Genomic DNA, 8,772 nt, shown 5'->3' on the forward strand with positions numbered 1-8,772 from the left:
ATTTACTGAAACATGCCTTAACACATGCCCATGTATTGCAATTACATGACTTTAATAGACCATTCTTTCTAGTAGTCACTAATGCTAGTGGATTGGAATAGGAGCTGTCCTTATGTAAGATTCACATCCCATAGTCTATAAATGGAAACACTATTTAATGGGATCTGAATTCATGATTAAAACTCACCAACAAAGTATCAAACATCTCCTTAGTCAACCACAAATCTCTGACCATCATATTAAATGGGTTGCTTTTATTCAAAGTTTTCATCCACTTATCCAATATCAACCTGAAAAAGAGAATGTTATTACCGATGCCTTAAGTAGAAGACCAAGTATCCATAACATCTCCATTATATCTTTTGATTCCCTTATCCCTATGAAAGATACCTATGATCAAGATCCCATTTTTCAAGTTGATTGGAATAAATTAGTTGCAAATAACTAGATTCCAATAGATTCATTGTCTTATTTTGATGGATTTATGTTTTATGACAAAAGGTTGTATGTAAATGTTCCATTTAGATAATTTGTGTTGCACGAAATTCATTGTCTCCCATATCAAGGTCATAGAGGTATTATTTCTACTTTATGTACATTGGTTAAAGATTTTTACTAGCCACAGATGGAATCAATTGTTTCTAACTTTGTATCTGAGTGTTTGATTTATCAAAGAGTTAAGCGATACCATGGTAAGTAATATGGTTTATTAATGCCTTTATCGATTCCTAAACGACCATGGGAATATAATTCAATGGATTTTATAACTAGTTTGCCTAACATCCAAGCTAATCATGATATGATTTGGACTATTGTAGATCGACTTAGTAAACAAGCATAGTTCCTTCCATGCAAGAAAACATTAACTGCATCTCAAGTTGCTCACTTGTTTTTTAGAAGTGTTTTCACTAACCATGGTTTGGCAAAAGTTATTATTTCTGATTGTGATTCTAGATTTTGCAATAATTTATGGACTACTTTGTTTGCTAATTTAGGTACAAAGATTGATTTCTCATCTGCATTTCACCCTGAAACAAATGGGCAAACAGAAGCTACTAATAGTACAATTTTAGATCTTTTACGTGCATATACAATTTCAAAACCACAAACATAGGATACACACTTGCATTTATTTCAGTTTGCATACAATAATACACCCCATATAACTACACAGAAAGCACCTTTTGAAATCATTTATGGACATAGATTGCCTACACATGTTACATCATTGTCAAACAAAGTTAAAGCTGCTAATGATATTGCCAATATGCATGCTACTATTTTTGCTGAAGTCAAAGACAAGATTGTGAAAGCCCAACAATCATACACTACCTAAGCTAATAAGAAAAGAAAAGTTATGAGTTTCAAAGTTGATGATTATGTTTGGTTACGAATTGAAAAGAGAAGCTTACAAAGTGTTGAGAAACACCCTGTTGTTAAATTAGCCCCTAGATTTTACGGACCTTTCAAGATCATTCACAAAATCAATGATAATGCATTTAAATTAGAACTACCCCAACACTGGAAAATCCACAATACTTTTCATATAAGTTTGTTACGACATTTTAGAGGCTAATTACCTGTTCACCCTATATATGAAAACCCTTCTTTGTTAGAAGAAGAAACTGAAATCCTTAAACTCGAAACTATTCTAGACACTGATTTTATGACTAGTAGAATTGGTCGTAGATATTCTAGATATTTAGTTAAGTTTAAAAATCTTCATGTTAAAGAGGCCCAATGGATGCACACCGGCGACCTAAGTGCTTACCCCTCATTGCTTGCTTCACATTGAACTAATAGCAATTGAGGTCAATTGCTATCCCACCCCAGGGGTATGATGCCAGGAGGCATATTTCACGGTGGATTCCGTGAGACCATGGTGGATTCCATGAGGTTTTGTGGTGGATTTTGTAAAACTATTTGCCGAGACTTGTACACAAGGTGGATTCCTTGTGTGAGAAGTTGACGGGAATGCCTATCCTTTTTGGGCATCATGTTAATTTAATGTGCACGTGGGTGACTCCACAGTGGGTGATTTCGCAAAATACATATTTAAATTAATGGATGTTTATGAGTTTAGAGTGCACTCGTATTAAATTAAGGTTAGGATAGAGTTCCAACCTATTTATTTATTTTGTAGTTGAAGATTGCTAGGTATTCACTTTTGTCGGTTTAATTTTATTATTAAACAATTGTGAATGCTTCAGCTGATATGTAGAGCAGGCGGCGATGGTGTTGGGAAGCACTGGGCGATAGCGTGTGTTCAAATTATCTAGAAAAAATTATCATTTTTGATAGACACGCATCTTATTATTAAAGGCGTGGTGCTAATATTTATTTAGGTGCGCTTATTTATTGAAGTACTTGATAAATATTTATTATTTTGTATGTGCGTGGGTGCACAATTTAAATATTTCATTATTGGATATTGTATTTGGACACAATCCAACTTTTGGGGAGCCTAACCGCTTTATTCTTTATTTGGACAAAAGCAAACACAAAAGCTAAAGTATTCTCATTGTAAAATTGGGCTATTTTTTGGAGCTTTGAGATGAATAAATTTATAAATACATGCCTTGTGAAGCGCTCACACAAGGCATGGGGGGAGATTGTACCCAATTTGTCTTTTTGCCTCACGTCGTGCAAATCTTCTTTCTTGCTTTTTGAGCTTAAGTAGAGTTCTTTGTTCTTGGGGACCTTCCGGTGCTCGCTATGTACACATCAGTATCCGATTTGCGCACCAATTGGACTATTCTATACAGTAAAGAAAAAATATTTCCAAAATATTATGATTCAATTCTAAAGTAAAGTGTGATAGTTCATCTCAAAGAGCTATTAGCTTTGTTTTGGACTAAAATATTCCTCATTTTGATATTGAGGTGAAAAGTTATAGCCATTTTTGTGATAGGAGGTATACTTGGACCGCACATTGATAGTGAGTAGAAATGGCTAGAAATAAGGGAAAGAATAAAACCAGTGAGGATATTCATAAAAAATCCAAAGGTGTGAAGCAATACTTGAGCAACATCATAATAAAGAGATATCACATGAATATGGTGCATATAGCATACTAAATGCCACACTTTGTTAACATGAGAATAGGCGTTCTATAAGATATAATGATCTTATTCTAAAGCTAGATCAAGTGGTCGAGCAAATAGTACAGTCAATGCCCAAATCAAGGAAGTCAAATATTAGAAGATCATGCTTGTGGCAACACAAATTCCTAGATTAGGTCGAGTCTCTCATCAACCACATTCATTATGCGCACTAATATTCGATCTTCAAATCACATGTTAAGAGTAACTCCATGGTATACCATCATCTTTGAAAACACACCAGCTAAGTCTTGAGATGACTTGTTACTCCATTACGAAGTACAACAATCATTCCAGGCCTCAGGACATGACAAATAATCCATATATGTAGCTTGGCTAACTACAAAAGATGACTCCCTAATCTCCATAGAGACACGGAATGCAAAGCTTATCTCTCATGGGACAATGGTCAACCACAAGATGCCATCCTACTCTTCCTTGATTCTCAAGTTGAGGTTGATGACAATATTTCACTTCACATTAATTTTAGGATCACCCATTAGCACTAAGAACCTCATAGTGGTATCTCATAGTGGAAATTTCAATATCGCTCATCATATAATACATTGATGATATAGTATGTAAACATTGCATATGATGTTTTTACTTTGTTGTTGTATGTAGTCTCTTCCATATCTATATTTATCATCTTTATCCTACCTAAGGAGAGTTTTTCCCCCTTATCTAGTGTAGATAGAGTTTGCAAGAAAATGGGGGGTAGGTAGTGATAGCCAAGTCATGTAGCGCAATCACACTGGCTATCTTGGAACTTCTACTAATGTGGCTAATGGAGTGAGGCACAATGGGACCCTTACAAATCCCCAAACGCTCCCCCAAAAAAACTTGAACAAGTTTGGAATAAGTTGGAGTGAGCAAAAGATCAATGGGACTTATGCATACCTCAGGATCCTGACTGCCATGAAAGCTTGAAGTGAAGCTCTTTTTCTCGGGCCTAAGCAAGGGATGAAAAAGCTCCTTGAGTACTACTCTTTCAAATTGATTATATCTATCTTTTGCAATAATCAATGGACTCCTTGTTTTTAGAAAACCGTGAGGCCCAATTTTTGGATGTTACTTTTACGTTACATTGATAAATGAATTATACAAGAACATTTAGTGCATATACCTAGAAGGGTGGTAGGGTGCATGCCCTACCACCTAATCCCCCTTGTAACCTTTGCTATTTGCGTTGGAAATTTACTTTGTATCCATCACTATCATCATCACTATTTGCTATGTAGTGACACAAATAGCAATGCATATAGCAATATAAATAGTGATGCTAATAGCAATAGATCTATATTAGCGAAGAAAATAGTGATGATAGGGGCAATTTATTCCATGAATAATTTTTTCACTTTAAACATTGGTATTGGTTCTATATGTTGTAGTGTGATTAACCTCTTATCATAAGGCAAGTCACTCACATAGAATCTATCAATATTGTAGAAGACAATGACTCCTATTAGCCTATCTCTCTTAAAAGATTGGAGAGAACATGGGGATCTTCCAAAACTCTGGTACAAAGCAAAGGTCATATTCCCTAATTTAGAACATGAAATCCTCTCAAGAGTTTCATACTTTTAATGACATTAGTACATCTACTATTCCTATCCTCCAAATAATCTCCCATGTTTAATATCTCCATTCATTGGATCAAAATAAAAGATGACATTTCAAGCTATTTTTGGCTAAATTACCACTCACCCATCTTTTTATCAAATAAAGCTCATATTTAGATGCTTCACCTCACCAATACATGACTTTAAAAAAGCCCAACTTGCAAAACATATTACATGGTCACTAGAAGAATATAATTAACAACCATCACTCTCCTTATTAAAATGAGACATTGCTCTTCAATAAATTAGCTTTTTCTTGATGCTCCAAAGTAGAGAGAACAATGAAGGAACTTTTGCTTGATGCTCAAAAGTAAAGGTGGCAAGTTCTTGAGTTTATGAGATTTCTTTCCCCACATGCTATCTAAAATACTTGACAATTCTACAAGAAACCCATGTGAATTTTGCATGAGGTTTCCAATAAAGTTGCCTAGTGTCACATGCCCAAAAGCCACTACTTATAACAATTAATGAGTGTGCTTGATACATCTTCATCATTCCAGTAAAATCTCTAAAGTTACCCGAGTCATCCTTGCTCTTACACCATTGTGCCATCTATGAGCTATATATCTAGAAGCTCATTGAATTGTAGGATGGGCAACTTGGTCCCCCAATGCTTATGGATGTGTCCTTTAAATAAGAGCCCATGAACTCTACTAAAATAGATTGGAACAAGAGGGACAAGAGATAAACCCTATCTCATTGATATTTGAATATTGGACCTCTTACCTATAGCCCCACAAACTAGAACATACATAGCCATGTATCAAGGGTGTATCAACAAGCAAAAGCTACAACTTGTTTGACCCACTAATTTGTGAATCCCATCTCCTGTAGTGTCCTCCAAAGCCTCCCAATCTATTCTCATATACCTCCTCAAATGAAAAAGAAGCATGATGAGGCCCTAAAGCCTAGAGGTGAAGTTATTATTTAGGATGCCCCACTATTGAAAACTCTTGTGAGTGGGGTGATTAATATTTGGCATCCAAGAAGACATTCTAAGATGAATCCCCTTAGCAAAGATCTTATTCATAACCCCTATCAAGATAGCCTCTCTAGCTTGACTCGTAATGCCATGAGCACTTGAAAATTTGTGAGGGAAAAATTGTTGAGGAACCAATAGCTCAAATGGAAGATCAAAGTCAATCCATCATATCCTGGGCACTTGCTTGAAGGCAAGGGTGCAAGAGCTTTTAGAAGCTCCTCCTGTATGAAAGGGGTCTATAGTGACCACTCTCGTAATACTCTACCATGGAATCATAATAGTGAGATCCTCAAAGGTAGCACCTATCATGATTTGTCCAAAATGCTTTAAAAAGTTTTGCAATTTCCCTTTTTCTTACAATACTTGTTCCTGTGGAAGCTATGAATTCTAACATACATAATTAATTCACATTAACAAGAATGCCCACAAAAAATATTTTTATGAACTTATAAAACATAAAAGTTTTTCAACTGATAAAAATAAACGCAAGTCCCTTCAAAATCTATATGCAATGTGAGTCTTATAATTAAAATACTTACATGTGATGTCACATAGCAAGTCTATTTATTTTCCTTCAAAGCTTTTCCCACCACCTGAAAAAGCAAATCCTTCTTTTCCACTAAACAAAAATATTCCTTATTATTAATACAACCACCCATTATAAACAAAAATATGTAAAAACCCCACCCTTAATTTGTTTAAAAATAATGTATTGCCATGTGGCTCTTAATTGGGACATTGCTTGAAGATCCCATGGGATATCATCATGAAGGATGGAAGTGCCAAAGAGCCATGGAGTAGTTGGGAAGAATAGAACCATAGGTTGCTTGTAACGCACATATCCACCTTTACCGAGTGAGCTATGGTCTACCCTTATGTTTAAGGGCATGATAAAATTCCAGTCACTATTTTAAAGTTCCAGTTGATACAAACAAGTTGTATGTAGATAACCCGAAAAAAACTAAAAACCAAAAAACAAAAGACAAAAAACAACAAGAATGGGTCAATGTGTAGACATTCTAAACGAGTTTCGGATGATCCGGACCGTGGCACCGTCAAGATGATGGACTATTGAGTAGTACTTTAGGTGAGCTTATCGTCGTCGGCAGTGGGGATGAGGCGGGCTTCTTCTTCTTCTTGAGGATGGAGGACAGGATGCATTTGAAAGCTTCCCAATACTTATACCGTGCAAGCAGGCGAAGTATGTATTGCTTCTCTGGGGTGTAAGGAGGGAATCGGAGGTCAGGGTCCTTGGAGGTGCCTTGAATGACGACGGGCTTGAAGTGAGAGAAGGCATCGAAGGAGTACTTGCCATGGTAAGAGCCCATACCGCTCTCTCCAACACCACCAAAAGGGATGCTGTCCATGAAGAAGTGCACGCCCGCATCGTTGATAAGCAGCGCGCCGGAAGAAGTCTGCTCTTGCACAACCTTATGCAGAGACGTATCGGTACTGAAGAAGTAGAGGGCAAGGGGCTTGGGCTTGGAGTTGACAAAGCCGAGGGCCTGGTCGAATGGCATGGTGAAGACAGGGAGGATGGGGCCGAAGATCTCCTCCTGCATGATGGGCGAGTCGAGCGGGGGGTCCAGCAGGATGGTGGGGGCGATGAAGAGGGAGTCGCGGTCGTGCTCGCCTAGGGTGTAGGCGACGGAGGGCTGGATGTCGGGGTGCGACAATAGGGAGAGGAGGTGGTCGAAACGGGACGCATTCACAATGCGGGTGAGGTCGAGGGAGGTTGTGGGGTGGCAGGAGTAGAACGACTCGAGGGCAGCTGCGAGTGCGGCAACGAAGCGTCGGGGGCCGTCATCGTCCGGGGTGACGAGGGCATAGTCGGGAGCGACGCAAGCCTGGCCGCTGTTGCAGCCCCACTTACAGACTGCCACGCGAGAGGCCACCTGGGTGAGGTTCGCGACGGTGGGGACGTCCACAACGACAGGACATTTGCCGCCGAGCTCCAGAACCACTGGGGTGAGATGACGTGCGGCGGCCGCCATGATGAGCCGTCCCACGCGCGGCGAGCCCGTGTAGAAGATCTTGTCCCAGCGGTGCGCCAACAAGGCGGCACCCATGCCCGGCCCGCCTTGCACCACCCGAACGCGCGCCTCGTCGACGTAAGGCGCTCTCAAGCCGGCTGCCAGCACGGCCGAAGTAGCAGGCGCGATCTCCGAGACCTTGATCACAGCCTTGTTGCCCGCAGCAAGAGCCCCCACGAGAGGCTCCAGTGCCAGCAACAATGGGAAGTTCCAGGCCGAGAAGATCAAGACCGTCCCGAATGGCTCCGCCACCACTCGTGCCTCCGCCGGCCGCAGCGTCAGAGGCACCCCTGCTGGCTTGGTCTCCATGTACTTCCGCAGGTTCTTCAGCATGTGGTCGCACGCATTCAGCACGGGCGCCACCTCCGTGTAGAAGCTCTCGAATCCCGACTTGCGAAGATCGTGCCCGATTGCCCTGCATATCTCCTCTTCTTTCTCTTCCAAGAAGGCCCTCAAGCCCTTCAGCTGGCTCTCCCGCCAGCTCCTGCTGCTCTGCCCCAGCTTCTCCGCCTTCTGAATCTCCGTGTAGAGCACCGCTGCTGCTTCGGCTTCCGCTGGGCTGGCCCTGATCGTTTCTGGTGCTTGCACGAAGGCCATGATGAGCGAGGAGATGAGAAATCCGCCGACGACAGAGGAATCTGCCACCGTATGAGAAATCTGTCGATACAAGGGCGATAGGAGAAATCCTCCGATAAGAGGATTAATTTGTACTCGCGTTTCTTCCTTTGCTTCTTTTTTTGACGTAGCTCTTTTTTGAGGCGCCCTTTCAGGCCGTCAATAGAAAGCCCAACAGAACGCTTGGAAAGCTTTTGAGCTTTATATTTAGATGCGATCGTGTTACACTCCTGAAACATTGCGTTTCGGCCTCATAGGTTTCGCTCTTGGGTAAATTCTAAGGGAAACAACACATGAAACCGCAAAATATCATATTTGAAATACAACATGTTCGATAAATTTGTAGTTGAAAGTGTACCTTTTCCTTGGGGTGAAACAAATAGGTGAAATGTTGCGTAATGAAACACTCCAATCGTGAA

General features: G+C 40.2%; 1 pseudogene; it reads right to left on the reverse strand.

Moving 5' to 3' along the window:
* Positions 1 to 6,415: 6,415 nt before the first annotated feature.
* LOC148009108 (aldehyde dehydrogenase family 3 member H1 pseudogene) lies at positions 6,416 to 8,448 on the reverse strand (annotated as a pseudogene).
* Between the last annotated feature and the right edge of the window lie 324 nt (positions 8,449 to 8,772).

Source organism: Lygodium microphyllum, unplaced genomic scaffold, assembly GCF_053477565.2.
Source record: "Lygodium microphyllum isolate KBCC unplaced genomic scaffold, Lygodium_microphyllum_v1.1.10 scaffold_39, whole genome shotgun sequence".
NCBI classification, from domain to species: domain Eukaryota; kingdom Viridiplantae; phylum Streptophyta; class Polypodiopsida; order Schizaeales; family Lygodiaceae; genus Lygodium; species Lygodium microphyllum.